Source organism: Equus przewalskii, chromosome 5 (assembly GCF_037783145.1).
Source record: "Equus przewalskii isolate Varuska chromosome 5, EquPr2, whole genome shotgun sequence".
Lineage (NCBI taxonomy): Eukaryota > Metazoa > Chordata > Mammalia > Perissodactyla > Equidae > Equus > Equus przewalskii.
Window position 1 is genome coordinate 75,870,487 of NC_091835.1, and position 18,222 is coordinate 75,888,708.

An 18,222-nucleotide genomic window follows, 5' to 3' on the forward strand; every position below is an offset into this window, starting at 1 on the left:
CAAATCAGATCTCCACCAATGGATGAATGGATAAACAAAATGTGATATATCCACACAATGGAATATTAGTCAGCCATAAAAAGGAACAAAGTACTGGTACATGCTACAACTTGGTTGAACTTCGAAAACATTACACTAAATGAATGAAGCAGATGCGAAAGGTCATATATTGTCTGATTCCTTTTATATGACATATCCAGACTAGGTAAATCCATGGAGACAGAAAGCAGATTAGAAGTTACCAGGTGATAGGGTGGACAGGGGAATAGGGAGTGATTACTTAATGGATTTGGGCTGGTTTATGGAACGATGAAAAAGTTTTGAAACCGAAGAGAGTTACTGGTTACATAACATTGTAAATACACTAAAAGCCACTGAACTGTATAATTTAAAATTGTTAATTATATGTTATATGAATTTCACTTCAATTAAAAAAAAGAAATCCACTTGGAGGGAAAAAAGTGTATGTTCATACAAAGATTTGTATACAAATACTCATAGCATAGCTTTATTGTAATTGCCAAAAGCTGGATCAACCCAAATGTGCATCAGCAAATGAATGGATAAATAAATTGTGTTATAGCTATAAAAGAGATTGCAACTCAGCAATAAAAAGGAATGACCTATTGATACATGCAACAATATAGATGGACTTCCAAATAATTATGCTTAGTAAAGAAAACCAAACCAAAAATAAATAAATGTAAGTATACACTTTACAATTCCATTTATATAAAACTCTAGACAATCTAAACTATTCTATAGTGACAGAAAGTTGATGAGCGGTGGCCTGGAGATCATGAAGGTTAGGGGAAGGATTACAAATAGGGATAAGGAAATTTGTGGGGGTGATGAATACATCTAATATCTTGATTGTGGTGATAGTTTCATGGATGAACACAGATGTTAAAACTTAACAAATTGTACACTTTTACTATGTATAGTTTATTTATTTAATATGTACAGTCAATTGTACCTCAATTAAGCTCTTTTTTGAAAAAGATAGGCAAAGGGGAAATAGGGCAACATACTCATGCTCACCACTCAATCACTGATAAGGTGGTAATAAAAAGCAGTTTTACTTTACTGCTGAATGTACAGACAACACCTGGCAAAATTAAACATGGGGACCACTGAAAGTAGCATATAAATTTGTATTTTTATAAACTTAAAAATACTTCCATTAACCTACATTATAATTTCGGAGATGCTCAATCATTTTTGACTGATCTTCAGTCAGTAGTGCTAGAAACTCTCCCACTTCTGGCAAGTACTACGGTTAACGTGATCTGTAAATAAGCATTTAGATACACCAAGAAAGGTCCTACAAGAAACCCTAATAAGGTTCCTAAAAGCTAAAAATACCTGTGAACAATATCTCAAGTGTGACAAAATTAACAAAAAGACTCCTATTATCTATATTAATCACCTCTTAAGAATCTCCTAGTTATAGATATTTACCTTTTGTAGATATTTACTCAAATAAATTTAAACTATTTCAAAACTTTTTATCTACTTTCTAAAAAGTTAGATAAGTTTTAAGGTTAAAACCCTACGCTGGATTTTTCTTTACCAAAAAGTATGTCCACTGTTTTAAAGACAAACAAAAGTATGATGCATTCACTAGTGGGAGAAAGTTATGGAAATGGGGGTGAAGTTTAATCAGTCCAAACCACTTTACATTCATGATATTTATGCCAGGTGAGGAATGACATTATCTAACCCAAGCTACCATCATCTCTCACTTCCACTACACCAGGAGCCTTTATTTTTTAATTCAGCTGAACTCAATCTTGATGGACTCTCAATGTCTCAATTTCTTCATCTATTAAATAGGTACAATAACATTTGCAACCTCATGAGGTTGTGAGAGGATTAAATGAGAATACAAGTACAGCACTAAGTTTGTTGTCTGCACATAAAAAGTTCTCCACAAACGTTACCTATTATTACCTGCATAAATGTTCAGCCTCCATGAGTCCAGTGCTGGAATGGCATCACATATAAGAAACAAGTCTAACCTCAAAAAACAAAAAACAAAAAACAAAAGTAAGTTAAAAGCAATTTAAATCTTAATATATTGACACTCTCAAAATAAAGAGATCTATTTCAAAATCCACAGCAGCTCCTTAATATCTTCTTTCCCAATTCCTTTTGCTCACAATGTTTCTCATAACCATGCTTGTCCTGAACCCTCTACATACATCCCTACTCTTACTTCACAATAAAACACTCTGCTCATTTGGCTCTTTCCCCTCTATTGATCCCCTACAAGCAGTTCTCAGTCCACTTTCTAATATAAAGTAATCATCCAGTTTTACTCCTAGAAATCTTCAGCTATTTTTTTACCCATTATCCTTTTACAAAATAGATCTAGAAACTGAGCTAAGAGGTCTAGAATCTCTCTTAGTAGGTGAGAAGCAAAAGTTAAGAGAGGCCAGAGACAGAATTTTTCAAGTAGAAATAAATACTGCAAACACAAAATTTAATATCTCCTCACCCCAACTGCAGTATTTATTATTATTATTATTATTATTATTATTATTATTGCTATTACAGGAGTCTGAAGGCTGGCTGCTGCTTAATCCACCTTAGGAACCCTGAGTGCTGAGTGCCACCACTGGAACCCTTAATATACCCAAGCCAGTCTGTGTTCTTGGAAGCCCTCAAAATACCCAACCCCACTGTGTCCTACGCTGAAGTGAGGAGTATCCCTAACTCATCATTTTGTTTTACACCATCCCATGAATATCACATCACTAACATCTGCCTTCCCAATATCATACTAAGATTTCTACGAAAAAGCTCTTCTAGTTTCTTCAGAGCCCCTAGACCTCAGGGCTCTGGCATCAGAGATGTGTGGAAGCTTGGTTAGGGTTGCCAGGCATGGGTAGAGGATATTGCCCTTCCTCTTTTCACTACCAACCCTGATCCTGAAACATTGCTTGTATGGTTAATTTTTTCCCAGGAAATGCCTTGTTCTCCCCTATGCAAAGAAATTACTAGTTGCCTTTGCTCACAGCCCCTCAAGCCATGCCCAGTAGTGTCTGATTTTTAAGCGGGCACAGAGGGTTCACACTGAGAGGCTTGCCACACCAAGAGATCACTTCCCCAACTCTGAGTCAGAGAATCAGGAGCAACATAATTCAAAGCACACACTAGTACTTATTGCTGTGATGGTTTTCTTGGCCTATTTGTAATCTTAACAAAATTAAAAGTGGAATACTTTCTAAAAGAAGTTCAGTTCCTTTCTGTTGTCCACCCTCTACAACCCCCATCCACCTTGCAGTTTTTTAATAAAATGCAACACCCTCTTAACTAGTCTCTCTAATTCCACTCTGGGCCTCTGCTGTTCTCCCCAGAGAAGCACGAGTGGTCTTTTAAAAATGTAAATCAGATCATTCAGGTTTCTTGCTCAACCAGCTTCCTCCAAACAATGGCTTCCCATCATCCCAAGCAAGGGCTATAGATCCCTACAAAATCTGGCCCCTGCCTATTCTTGAACACACCAAACCACATACTCTTCACCAGGCCTTTGTATTTGTGGTTCATCTTGCCTAGAACACTTCTCTCCCATCAAGGAAATGCTGTTCTGCCTCCTTTCAAGTAATACTTCATGTCACTACGAAGTGGTCTTCCCTGACCACCCAATCTGATATATCCCCTTCTCCAGGACTCTCAATCACATCATCACATCTATTTCCTTCACAGCACTTATCATAATCTGTAATTGTCTTATTTATTTATTTGAAAATTGTCTATTTTTTCAAACAAGAATGTAAGCTCTTTGAGGGCAGAAATTTTTCGTGTCTTATTCATATCCATACCTCCAGTGCCAAACAGTGCCTGACATATAATAAGCACTGAAACCATTTTCTAATTGTTTGATTCATTTACAAAGCTAAGTACCACTTCTGAAGTAAACTTAGGTTTTTTAAAACTTACTTGTACAGCCAATAAGATGGCCCAGCTGTCAAAAGCCTGTATTCTCTTGCTCATTCTAACAACTTGCCTTGTATTCACCGAAAGCTCCCATCCTTCCTCAGAAGGTAGAATGTGTACTCAGAAAATAAGATGGCAATTCTATCCGGCAACACTGTTCTCTGGGTCTGTGGCAGCAGCAACTGCCAAAGATCTGGCTACCAGCATTGTAGTGAGGAGTGCCTCACAGCCCAGAACAACCAGGCTAAACTGACCCAAGCTGCAAATGCCTGTGAAAGAATCACGGTTGATGAGAGATCTGTGAAGCACTCCAAACGCCTTAAAGATAACCTTACAGGAGTGGGAAGATTCAGTTCAGCCATCTGACTAGTGGTGCATTCTATAAAGCCTTAATAATGACCCTGTCACCATAAAAACAGATACTTTTGTCCTAGCCTTCTAATCAGCTGCATTTAGCAGCCAACATCCATCTTTTGCAATAAAATGCCACCTTTGAGTTCCTATTCCTATCAAATTATCACTGGGTTTGGGCAATAGATAAATCAGAAACTACAGTTAACAAATCTACTTATCTGGGACCCAAGGCAATTAATTAAACTTACTTGGAAAAGGAGAATAGCCTCTAGTCACCTGGATCTTAACAACTGTAACACTTGGGCACACCAAAATGGCTATAATCTGAAGAACAGCCGCATGTCACTTCCCATGGTGCTCCTATACTGAAAGTGACCTTCCCCTTCCAAAATAAATAATGTTTAAAGTCAGCTGAATCTTGAACAATGACTCTGACTTTTCTCTAAAATAAGGGCTATGACAGCTACCTTAGTGAGAGGCCCAATAAACTCAGGGCAAGGGGCTCATTGTGCTGACATTGTCACCTCATCTAGGACTTCAGCTGATTCATCCCGACGGGCTGACAGGTCACTGACATCTCCACCTTGCCCAAGACTCTTGTTTATTTCATATATAAAAACACTGTCTACTCAGGAGAACTGCAATCCAGACACCTTCTCCTGCTATGAAGCCTTTCCCTTCCTGACTTCATTGAGCACCTTTGGAAAATTTTTTTAAAAACCTGTCATTTCAGGCGCCTATTAGTAACTCTGGATGACTAACAAGACATGGAGGAGCGGGGAACAGAGCCCATAAAAGGACCGGAGTGTTAACCCTCAGCAATTACCAATTCTTTAAAAAAGGATTTAAAAAGATCAAAACCACCTGGGGAAGAAATTGCTTCAGCATTAACAGATGTTTGATATTATTACGGTAATTTGGAAAACAGTTGCAAAGTCAGGACTTGAAAATATCTAATCCTTGGCCACACCAAGTAATCTCAGAAGACATCCTTTAACCCAGTAAGCTTTGTTCTAAGATGAACTTCAAGAAGAAATACAAGTCAGGCAATTACAAAAAAACCACAAACTATCCACTACATTTAAACAGAAGGGAGGGAGGAAGGGAGGAAGAAAGAGAGAAAGAGAGAGAGAGAGGGAAAGAGAAAGAGGAACAAGGAAGAACGATGCCCACTGTTATAGATTAAACATGGCGATAAATTATTTGCGGCAATCCCCATCAAGAAGTAGAGTTCCTTTCCCCACCCCCTGAATCTGAGCTGGCCTCATGACTTGCTTTATCCAATAATATGCAGTATGAATGATACTGCTCAATTTCTGAGCCCAGGCCTTAAGAGACCTTCCACTCTCGCCCTCTTGGAACCTAGACACCATGCAAGGAAGTTAAGACAGCCCGCAGGAGAGGCCATAGCACCCTGGATGGCAGCTCCAGCCCAATGCTGGACAATGTTGGAGTGAGACTATCCAGGCACAACTTCACCTAGCCAACCTGCCAAGTGAACACAAACACATGAGTGAGCCCAGCAGGTACCATGTGGAATAGAGGCAAGACAAGACAGATGAGCACTGCCCAAATTGCCAGCCCACTTAATCATAAGCAAATAAATAGTTATTATAAGCCACTAAGGGTGGCTTGGTCCACAGCAATAGATAACAGAACACACACAATCAGCTGAGACTAATTCAAAACATTAATAGTGACCCACACAAAATCAGCAACGTCCATTCCCATCATGTAAGGAAACTGGAATCTCTCAAGAATAATATGCAGGACTACCCTCCTTTGATAAGACATATGCCATAGAATTCCAATAAAAAACTCAGATTAATCAATTTGTTCCTGCATCTGTCTCAATGGTAAATACCTGGAGAAGATATATGCCAATATCATATATCCCACAAAGGACTCATGCAAAATGTACAAAGAATTTCTACAATTCAATAAGAAAAAGGAGCCGGCCCTGTGGCTAAGTGGTTGGGTTTGAGCACTCTGCTTTGGCGGCCCAAGGTTTCACTGGTTCGGTTCCTGGATGCGGACATGGCACCGCTCATCAGGCTAGGCTGAGGAGGAGTCCCACATGCCACAACTAAAAGGACCCACAACTAAAATATACAACTATGTACTGGGGGGATTTAGGGAGAAAAAGCAGAAAGAAAAAAAAAGAAAAAGACAAAGCAATTTTTAAAATGGGCAAGAGTTGAACAGGTACTTCACAAAAGAGAATACTTCAAAGGCCAGTATGCATATTAAAAGATATTCCACATCAATGGTCATCAGGGAAATGCAAATTAAAACCACAAAAGGCATCACTACACTCCCAACAGACCACTTAAAATTAAAAGGATTGACAATACTAAGGGTAGTCAAAGATATAGCACAACCAGAACTCTCATACATTGCTGGCAAGAGAATAAATTAATACAAGCACTTTGGAAAACTGGTAGTACTTAAACATATACACATCCCATGAACTAGCAATTCCACTCCTGGGTATATAACCAACACAAGTGAGTGCTTACGTCTATGAAAAGCCATGTACAAAAACGTTCATAGCAGGGGCTGGCCCCGTGGCCAAGTGGTTAAGTTCGCACGTTCCGCTGCAGGCGGCCCAGTGATTCGTTGGTTCGAATCCTGGGTGCGGACATGGCACTGCTCATCAAACCACGCTGAGGCAGCATCCCATATGCCACAACTAAAAGGACCCACAACGAAGAATATACAACTATGTACTGGGGGGCTTTGGGGAGAAAAAGGAAAAAAAATAAAATCTTTAAAAAAAATTAAAATTAAATTAAATTAAAAAAAACGTTCATAGCAGTATTATTCATTATAGTCCAAAACTGGAAACAACTCAATGGAAAACTTACAGTATAGTCAGACAATGGAATATTACATAGCAATGATAAAGAACAAGCCATTGCTATATGCCACTACATTCATGAATCTCAAAGACAATGTTGAACAAAAAAAGATACATGCGGAGTATATACTAACTGTATGATTCTATTAATATGAAAATCAAAAACTGATAAAACTAATCTACGGTAACAGAAATCAGAATAGTGATTATCTTTGGAAGCCATTTTTGCAAACGAGCTTCTAGAGCATTTCTGGTATTCGATTAGGTTTACTTACAGAAAAAAACTGCCTAAACAAGAGTATTTGCAGGGACAGCTTCTAAGTGACATGATGATATAAGCAGCTGGTTGTGCTCCTGCCCATCCAGCCAACCAACAAGATGCTGCTAGGCTCACTTCTGTTTTAGGAAGGACATGCTCTAATCCCTGCACTGGTCTGTACAGCCTGGACCTCTGTGGCTCTATGGCCAAGTCAGTCCCTTAGTTTAGGACCTCACCATTTTCCACCAGCCTTCTTACACTGTGATAAGGGTGATCTTTGAAAAACACAAATATGACGGCATCATCCACCCACAGCCCTACTATACACACACATCCCTCCTTAAAATCCTTCAAAGACTCCCCACTGCCTATAGGATAAATTCTGCACCCCTGAGCAGGGTACTTAAGTTCCTTTATTATCTGGCCCCTGGCTACCTCTTCTCTCTCTCCACACATCCTGCGTTCCATAACAAATTACTTACAGTTGACCTAGAAAGCTATGCTTTTTCTCACTTCAGTATCTCTGGATATATAATGCACCCTCTATCTAGAACAGCAGTTCTCGAAGTATGGTCTCAGGAGGTCTACAAGGTCAAACTATTTTTAGAATAACAAAATGTTATTTTTCATAATAACACTAAGACGCTATTTGCCTTTTTCACCATGGTGACAAAAGCAATGTAGGTCTAACTGCTAGTGCCTTTGCATAAATGAAGGCAGGGGCATCAAACTGTATGAGTAACATATTTTTCATCACCCCACATTTGCAGTTTAAAAAAGAAACGATAAATTTTACTCACAAATGTCCTTGATAAAGCAGTAAAAATTAATAATTTTATTAAATTTCCACCCTTGAGTACATGTCTTTTTAATATTCTAAGTGACAAAATGGAAAGTAAGTATAAAGCACTTCTGCTGCATATCAAAGTACAGTAATAATCTCAAGGAAAAGCAACTGAGCTGCAAGCTGAACCACTTTTTTCATGAAATACTATTATTTCTTGAGGAAGCAAGTGACAGGCAAACTACGGTTATTCAGACTTGGGTATGAGGCAATATTTTTCTCAAAAATGAACGAGGGGCCAGGCTGGTGGTGCAGCGATTAAGTTCGTGCATTCCGCTTCAGCAACACAGGTTCACCGGTTCGGATCCTGGGCATAGACCTAAGCACCGCTTATCAAGCCATGCTGTGGTAGGCGTCCCACATAAAACAGAGGAAGATGGGCACAGATGTTAGCACAGGGCTAATCTTCCTCAAAAAAATAAAATAAAATAAAAAGAACAAAGTGAGCCTGTTACGAAAGAAAACAAATGATGATAGTATTTCTTGCCAGTGATAAAATTGAAGCTTTTAAGCTAAAATCAGAATTTTGAAAATGTGTATCTGCTGTGAGCTTGACAGCTTCTGAATACTTTAAGACTTTCCTGATGAAATGGTGGTGATATTAATGAATGTGATTTTTTTTAGTTGTATAATGAACTATGTCAAACATTTGGAAAATCTGCATAACTCAGTGAACCATTATTTTCCAATTAACCAATTCAAGATGTTTCAAAAATCATACACGGGTAAAAGGGCCATTCAATGTACAAGACAGATAAATGATTTTAATGTCACCAAGTACAAAAATTCATTAACATGGTTTCAGATTCTACATTGCAAGTAACTTTCAGGAAATAACCACTTGTTGAGTTTGGATATAGTATCAAAGAACATTCATAATTACCTGAACAAGTTATTAAAATATTCCTCTCTTTTCCAACTACATATCTCTGAGGCTGAATTTTCTTCATATATTTCAACCAAAATGACATATTGTAACAGAATGAATGCAGCAGAATGAACAGAACAGAATGCAGATATGAGAATCCAGCTGTCTTCTATTGAACCAGACATTAAAGAGATCTGCAAAAATGTAAAACTCTATCCCTACTTCTCACTAAATTTTTTGTTTTAAAAAAGTTATATATTAATATGTAAAGAGCTTATTATTTTAATGAATTAATAAATATTTAAATATTTTCTTAGTTTTAATTTCTAATACAGTAAATACAATCCACATAAATAAAAGTTCTTTAGAGTCTGTAATAATTTTTAAAAGAGTTAAGAGGTCAGAGACCAAAAAGTCTGAGAACTGGTAATCTAGAATTCCCCCTGCCCTACTTGCCCTTCAAGGCTCTGCTCCTCCAGAAAGCCTTCCCTGACAGCTTAGGTCGAGTTACTCCACTATATTTGCTTACAGTGGAGAGCGAAGATCACACTCCTAGACACTCAATTAATGGTGTGTTGAACGAACAAGGCTAAAATGCAACGCAATGCTCAGTGCTCCACTCAGGGATGAAACAACTTCAAATTGGTTATTTTGTATATATGCACCATGACTAAATCCTCTCTCTCAAATCTTGAATCAACTGCTGGTAGAAATGTAAACTCCATATATTTTTGGAAGACAATTTTACAATATCTATAAAAATTACAAAAGTATATACCTTTAGAAATTTATCTTAACAATTATTCCAAATATGCAAAATGACATACATACAAGATTATTCATGCAGCACTGTTTGTAACTGCAAAAGACTGGGAAAAAATCAAAATGTCCTTTAACAAGAGAGTGATAAAATAAGCAATACATAAACACATCCCATAAGACTCTGAAGACATGAAGAATAAGGAAATTCTTGACGTACTTACAAGTTATATCGCTAAGTGAAAAGAGCAAGACAGAATCATTTTTCTAATAAGGAAGAAAAAGAATATATATACATGTCTACATGTGTATGTATATTTCATGATTAAAAGTACACAGAATGCACAAAAACTGGTAATATTAATTGCCTCTGGAAAGAGGAATTGAATGACGTGGGTTATAGGAGCAAGAAAACTTCACGCTACTTTTTTCTATCCTTAGAATTTCGAACCATGTAAATGTAATACCAATCCAAAAAGTAAATCTAAAAATCTCTAAGAATCTTCATTTTACATAAGGAATAACTTCTCATTTTTTCTCTAGTCTCAAAAGATATCAACCCCTAATTTTCAACTATATGTTCAATACTGCCTAAAGCAGATATCTATAACTGACAGAGAATAAGAGCTGCCACCATGAAGCCTCTGAAGTAAGCAAGCCTTTGCGTTCAGTGGTTAACTAATGATTCTGGGGTAGGGTCAGGATCTTTATCTTTTACCTTACATACTTTTGAATTATTTAAATTTCTTACAATTATTTTTGTAATTTGAAAAATGCCAATCTCTGTAAGATTGAAGACAGTAAACAGAAAATCTATAGTCCTGACCTTAATTGGAAATATTAATATGAACTTGTGATATACTTTTTTTTTTTTTTAAGATTTTATTTTTTCTTTTTCTCCCCAAAGCCCCCCGGTACATAGTTGTTTATTTTCAGTCGTAGGTCCTTCTGGTTGTGGCATGTGGGATGCCGCCTCAGTATGGCCTGACAAGTGGTGCCATGTCCACGCCCAGGATTCAAAATGGCAAAACCCTGGGCCGCTGAAGCAGAGCGCACAAACTTAACCACTCGGCCACAGGGCCAGCCCCATGATATACTTTCTTTAAAAAAAAAAAAAGGGGCCGGCCCATGGCCGAGTGGTTAAGTACACGTAGTCCACTTCGCCAGCCCAGGGTTTGCCAGTTCCAATACTGGGTGCAGACCTAGCACTGGTCATCAAACCATGCTGTGGTGGCATCCCACATAGAAGAACAAGAATGACCTACAAGTAGGATATACAACAATGTACTGGAGCTTTGGGAAGAAAAAAAAAAAAAGGAAGATTGGCAACAGATGTTAGCTCAGGGCCAATCTTCCACACCAAAAAAAAAAGCAAAGCATTTTTTTTAAAACGCCACTTTATTTCCTAGGCTTGTTTACTGAAAATGGCAAGAAACAATGACCAAACCACTAAGCAAATGAGTACCTCTTGCACCCAGACTGTGGTCTCTAAAAATCTTTTCCCCATAAAGGAAACAGGGTTTTAGGGGCAATGGCTGATCCATGCCCAGGAATGGAAATGTAATAGATGATCTGAGAACATCATGTCAGCCAGAAAACAAAGAAACTATCAAAGAATGATAGGATCACAACAAAAAGACATTGCAGCCAACTTGAGCAGATTCCCATTTGCCAAGCTGAAACAATCAATGAGACATCAATAAGGATAAAACTGAAATTGGTTGAAACACATAAATATGCTTACATTGGAAAGTTGATAATGACAATTTTAAAAAGCCTTATCAGTCACTTTTGCAGGATATTAGTGAACGAACTATTTTGAAAATGGTAATACCTCTTCATTAAAAGAAAGACTCAAGAATTTGTCTCGACTTTCCTGCACAAGTTGTACGTCAGAGTAACCAAATCGGTGATCAAGGGAGGTATCTCTTTATAAAAGTATTCCAGCTAAAACAAATTAAGAAATGATACAGGGTCGGCCCGGTGGCTACTGGTTAAGTCCACAAGCTCCACGACAGCAGCCTGGGGTTCACGGGTTCGGATCCCAGGTGCAGACCCACATACTGGTCATCAAGCCGTGGCAGCATCCCACATATAAAATAGAGGAAGACTGACAAAGATGTTAGCTCAGAGACAATCTTCCTCACCAAAAAAAAAAAAAGAAAAAAAAGAAATGATAGAATTTGAATATCACCATTTAGTAACCTCTAATAAAGTTCAACGAAGGGATATAGACAATGATCATCAATGGCTGCTGACATCATAAAAATGAGAGTAACAGACATCACACACCTCCTCCTAATGAAAGTCAACTATAAAGTATTCTAGCCAAAAACTTCAAATTTGAATCTGATCGAGCCTCTAGACATAACTGCCAATTTGAAGAAAATACAGGGGACAGAGAAACATGTTAGATGACACCATTATGATGTCAATCACTAAATCCATCTGTGGGAAACTACTGAACAGATGACCTAGTTTCTTCAAGAAATAAACTGCAAAGAAAAAAAAGAGGGAGGGAAAATCTTTTAGATTAAGAGATTTTAAATATATATTGACCAACTAAGGTACAGACTTTATTTGGGTCCTATTTTAAACACACAGGCTATTTTAAAAATTATGATACAATCAGGGAAATATGAACACCAGGTACTTAATATTAAGGATTTATTGTTAATTATTTTAGATGTACAAACGGTTTCGTCTTTTAAAGTCCTTATTTTTTAGAGATATATACCAAAATGTCTATGGATGAAGTAATATGTCACAGATTTGCTTCAGAATAATCAGGAAGGGGGGTGGCAGGAGTACAGAAGAAACAGGATTAGCCATAAGCTAATAACTGCATATGGAGGTTCATTTTACTATTCCCACTGCTTTTGAATGTTTGACATAATAAAGTTTTTTTAAAAAGCCAAATATCAAAAAAAGAAAAATATATATGTTTGAAATATGACCCCTGAAATGAATTTGGTATACTAATCTTTTCTTGAAGCCCAGTTCAGTTCCTACCTCTTCCCTCCCTTTCTATATTGATTTTTCTTTTCTTTTGTATTTGTTTGTAATTTAGTTAGGCTCAACTAACTTCTACTGCATTGTTTATATTACAGAATCTAATCCATTATATCTGCTGGTGTTTTGATGATTAAATATTCATGTTTTATCTCTGCCACTAGACAGTAAAGTCTTTTAACATACAAAAAATTTTTGATCGCACAGTCCTAGAATGATACTAAGCCTTCTCATGGTCCCAAGTACCATATCTAACACTCGAGTTGTCTCTGAAAAATCCTGAGACCAATGGAAAAAGGCAATATTCTTCCTTGTCACCCCAAAGGCTACTATATGCTAAAATTAAGTCTTTACTCTAGTGAAACATTTAATACTGTCTTCTTCAAATTTTACAGGGGTCCCTTTGGTGACATCAAAATGCTAGGTCTCCAGCAAATTAAGGAAAACTCCTAGAGTTCAAATGGGCATATTTATACTCTTTCATAGAAAGAGAATTATATATTACTAGGTTTAAATAGAAATTTTCTTAGCTAAGGGATTGATTAAATACCTTGAAGTTATTTAATAAGAACTTCAGCTGCAATATAAAAAGAGAGCTTACCCAGTGAAACAGTCACAAAGCCCAGGAACCAAAGAACTCACCAGTGAACTGGAGACCAATCGAGTGCTGGAGAACAAGTCTATTAGAGGACTTACCAGTTTTAAGAGTTGATTTGTAGCCCTTTTAAATAATTGATTTTTCCCTCTAGTTATAAAAGAAATTCATGTTCTTCGTAAATAGAGATAAGCAAAAAGAAAACAAAAATCATCCCACTACCTCCTTCATAACATTGTGCCTCAGTAAACATCGAGTCCTTTGAGGCTAGCTCTTTTCTCCAAGGAACACAGGTCCCCCTCTTCTAGAACTCACCTATGGGAAGCCCCAGCAGGAAGGAAAGGAGGGGAAAAAAGCATGTCAGCTTAATTCAATGAGACTAATAGGTAGATTTGTTTTTCAATTTTTTTACATTTTACCATTTGTATAAATCCAGGGTCAGAAAAAACACATTCCAGTTTTAAGAATTTTTCTTGATTTATAATAATTTTTTTGGCATTTTTTCCAGTGCCCCTAAAATGTCTTACTATAGTAGCAACAAAGTCCTACATTTCCAATTGCCAAATCAGGTAGCAAACACATCATATTCACTCTATATGTATCTTACTCTACTTTAACTTATATTTAAATTAGTTACTCAAAATAACCACTCCTTTTACTTGCTATTTCTTATGTTGAGGTCCTACCCAATTCCATCAACAGATTTTCATATTTCATGTACAGTTAAATATACATGGAGTAACTCAGTTTCTCCTCAAAATACCCTATACCAGTCTGAATACACCCACATGCAAAACAATTCCAGTGTTGGGGCTGGCCTGGTGGCCAAGTGCTTAAGTTCGCGCACTTCGCTTCGGTGGCCCAGGGTTTCCCCAGTTCGGATCCTGGGCGCGGACATGGTACCACTCGTCAGGCCACGTTCAGGCGGCGTCCCACAGGCCACAACTAGAAGGACCCACAACCATAACATACAACTATGTACTGGGGGGATTTGGGGAGAAAAAAACAGAAAAAAAACAATTCCAGTGTCATAAAACTCACCCACAAGTACCAAAGTGTAATGCTCACCGGATCTCTAGCTCAGATGAAGTATACAAACTGTCCTTATCAAGCATAATTTGGGAAGACACTGGGGAAAGGACGGTGGATAGCCTCCAGCAATTCACCTAGGAGGGAAAAAATTCTCCCTTTCACACCCAGAGCCTAGGCTTTAACAAGTTTTCCACAACAGTCAAATAAAAATCTCAGAACAGTTCTGAGTTTTCACTGGACTCTCCGTCTTAATTAAGTAGTCTGGGTGACAGTGCAAAAATTAATTTGAAGCTACCTTTCTTCTTCCTTACTCCGAAGGGCTGAATATTGTCTGTCTTGACTATTAAAATCCCCAGAGATTTCAATTCTGCAGGAGCTCTACATGGTTCTAAATTTAGCCAAGTAATAGAAATAGTTGGAAGGCATACAATTGATTTTAATAACTGTACTTTTATGTTGCCAGGCAGCTAATATCTTAAGTAATCTTAAAGCAGTCATCCACATGAAAGAATAAATATATAAGCCATATAATCAACTGATAGGTTAGTAATGGTGTTAATTAAAATATTATCTAAAACTTCTGTAAATGACCAACTTCCTCCCTCCAAAAATATAGTCAATATTTCTTCCACAGGGTTAATAGGAAAGACTTTAAATATTTCAACAGAACATGTAAATAGCACATCATCACTTTCCTTACAGCTTATTTATCTGTCTACACATCAAAGGAAGATATAGATAGGTTTAATGTGTTTCACCTTCAGTGCAAAATGTTGTTGTGGAAGGGACCGACATGTCTCATTTCATGTAGAGTCCTAGAGCAGGTCATTCTCAAGTTGTTGGTCCATAGTGACTGGGGTGCACCAGATCCCAATTCTAAGGCTAATTCTATTTTGGATTTTCTAAAACATCAGACCTCATAAGGAGCCATAAAACCATGCTCCAACAAAAATGTTCAATACAGTAAACACCTTAACTTCATGGCAGTTTCCTAGATTGTATTCACAGACCAATATGTAAAATATACTATATGCAGATGAACACAAGTTCAGGTGGTCAAAGCACAAAGTATGAAAGGCCTGGTTTAGAAGCTTCCCTATCTAAGGAGATTTTGATTCAGACAGTAGAAGATACAATGAGGAAAACAACTCTTAAGTGACTACACCACAGGAAGAAAAAGCCTGGATTACATGAGCAGAAGGACGAAAATTTATTTTCACCTTCACATGTCACCACTAAGTTAGGAGAAAAACCCAAGACAATGCCCATTTTCTGTACAATACCCCATCTCCCATGGCAAGTAATCACAGCTGACTATAACTCACTTCATTCTAAGAAATAATTCAATTCAGACACTTTATTATGAAGTACATCTAGGAAGACAGAGAAGGGTGTTAGATCTGGAATCCATTCTATTTTTTTTTTCTTACTGGAAATAACTGATCCCATAATGATAGCAAAAGATAGATAATTAAGTATGAGAAGTGGTTCCCCTTTAAAAGAACCATTCCCCCCTAAAGGAATCAGGGTTGCTTGCAAAAATGATTGATTCCAGGTCCGGGACAAGTAAAGTACAAAGTGAGCCCAAAACATCGTGTTATGTCAGAGTGTAAGGAAGTGCTCAAAACCTGACTGGGACATGTCCAAAGAACACAGAAGTCAGTTTGAAGGGGCTCCCATTGACCAAATTTACGACAATTGCTGCATTTTTAATACAGAACGTTGTCAGTATTTTTAATGTTGACAGCAATGAATTGTAACATAGAAGTTTTTAAAAATACAAAATCTATAGTGATCATCTAAGACAAAAGAAAGGAAGAAGTAAAGCTCTTCCTTATAAAACAATGTCAACTAGTAAATGAAGGAATAAAAGAAGCAACATTTTGCAACCACTCACGTAATAACTGACTCAGGCAAGGATCATCGAAGGATGTTAATGCCACTGGGTAAAATGCTGAGGAACAGAAGAGTCACACAATCTTAAAAGTATCATCCCACAGACAGTTTCTTAATTACAAAGGAAAAAAGGTACCTTTACAAAGAAGAAATGTAGCTGACATAAACTTAACTAAATGATCAAACTTAGTATCATCAATAATGGGACAAAGTGACATTACGTGCACAGAGAAGCACACAACACCTTCTTGTCAAAAATGTTTAACCTGAATCTAACCATGACAAATCCAAATTGTAAAACATTCTTCGACACAACTAGCCTGGACTCTAAAAATATCAGTGACGTGGAAAACAAAAAAGGGGAAGAGAACGGCTCTAAATTAAAAGACTAAAAGCATGACAATTAAATTCAACACATGATCCTTGAATATCAAACCCAAAACTGGAAGGAAAAGTATAAAGCAATACCTCAATTACTGAGATAATTGAAGAAATTTGAGTATAAACTATACATAATTATTATATCACTGTAAAATGTCTTGAATGTGATAATGAGTTGGATAACAGTATGGTGGTAATATAGGAAAATGCCTTGTTCTTAGGCAATATATGCTGAAGAAATTTGGGGGTGAAGTTTCTTGTCTGTAATTTCCTAATATACTAATAAAAATTCTTAATACACAAAAAATGTGTATATGTGTAGGGAAGGAAAGGGGAGAGAGGTAGTGAGAGAGAGGGAAAGGAAGGAAGGGGATAAAGAAAGTGTGAGAGCACAAATGTGGCAAAACATTTGATAAATATAGGTAAAGTCATACTGATGTTCCCTGTATCATTCTCAACTCTTCTATAGGTTTGGAATTCTTCCAAATAAAAAAGATGAGGTGAAAAAGAACAAGAACCAACATTAACTCACTGTTGGCTACCTAGAGTAAGTTGTGCTGTGTCCTGAAAAGCAATTCTAGATGATGGCTACAATAGCAGACTAAAAAAAACTGAACTCCTTACTAACCCCAAACCAGCCCCCGCTTTTTAGTGATATAATTGACATATAACATTATATTAGTTACATGTATAACATAATGAGTCAACATATGTATACACTGCAAAATGATCACCACAAAAAGTCTAGTTAACATGCATCACCAGACGTATTTACAAATTTTTTTGTGATGAGAATTCTGAAGATCTACTGTCAGCAACTTTCAAATATACAATACAGTATTATTAACTATAGTCCCCATGTTGCACATTACATCCCTAAACTTTTTTTTAATAACTGTAAGTTTGTACCTTTTGTCCACTTTCACTCATTTTGCCCACCCCCTATCTGCCACCTCTGGCAACCACCAATCTGTTCTCTGTACCTATGAGTTCAGTTTTTCTTTTCTTTAGATTCCACATAATAAGTGAGATCATATAGTATATCTTTCTCTGACTTGTTTCACCTAGCTTAATGTCCTCAAGGTCCATCCATGTTGTTACAAATAGGATTTCCTTCTTTACGGCTGCAGAATATTCCATTGTATATATAAAAAACATATTTTCTTTATCCATTCATTTGTTGCAGGACACTTACGTTGTTTCCACGTCTTGGCTATTGTGAATAATACTGCAATGATGTGGAGATGCAGATGTCTCTTTAAAAGTGAGTTCATTTCCTTCAGACACATACCCAGAAGTGGGATTGCTGGGTGATATGGTAGTTCTATTTTCAATTTCTTGAGGAACCTCCATACTGTTTTCCACAGTGACTGTACCAATTTACATTCTCACCATCAGTGCACAAGGGTTTCCTTTTCTC

General features: G+C 37.1%; 1 protein-coding gene across 28 annotated transcripts in view; it reads right to left on the reverse strand.

Moving 5' to 3' along the window:
* The window catches only part of R3HDM2 (R3H domain containing 2), a 124,624-nt gene that overhangs the window by 93,259 nt on the left and 13,143 nt on the right, over positions 1-18,222 (reverse strand). For 13 of the 28 annotated variants that reach the window (XM_070621770.1, XM_070621818.1, XM_070621815.1 and 10 more), the window contains exon 2: positions 1,954-2,016. The exons of 6 other annotated variants lie outside the window; for them this stretch is intronic. The gene's annotated coding sequence lies outside the window, so the exon portion shown is untranslated. Of the gene's footprint in view, positions 1-1,953; positions 2,022-18,222 lie in introns of all 28 variants that reach the window. 9 more of the 28 variants (XM_070621803.1, XM_070621794.1, XM_070621779.1 and 6 more) reach the window with 1 other exon arrangement.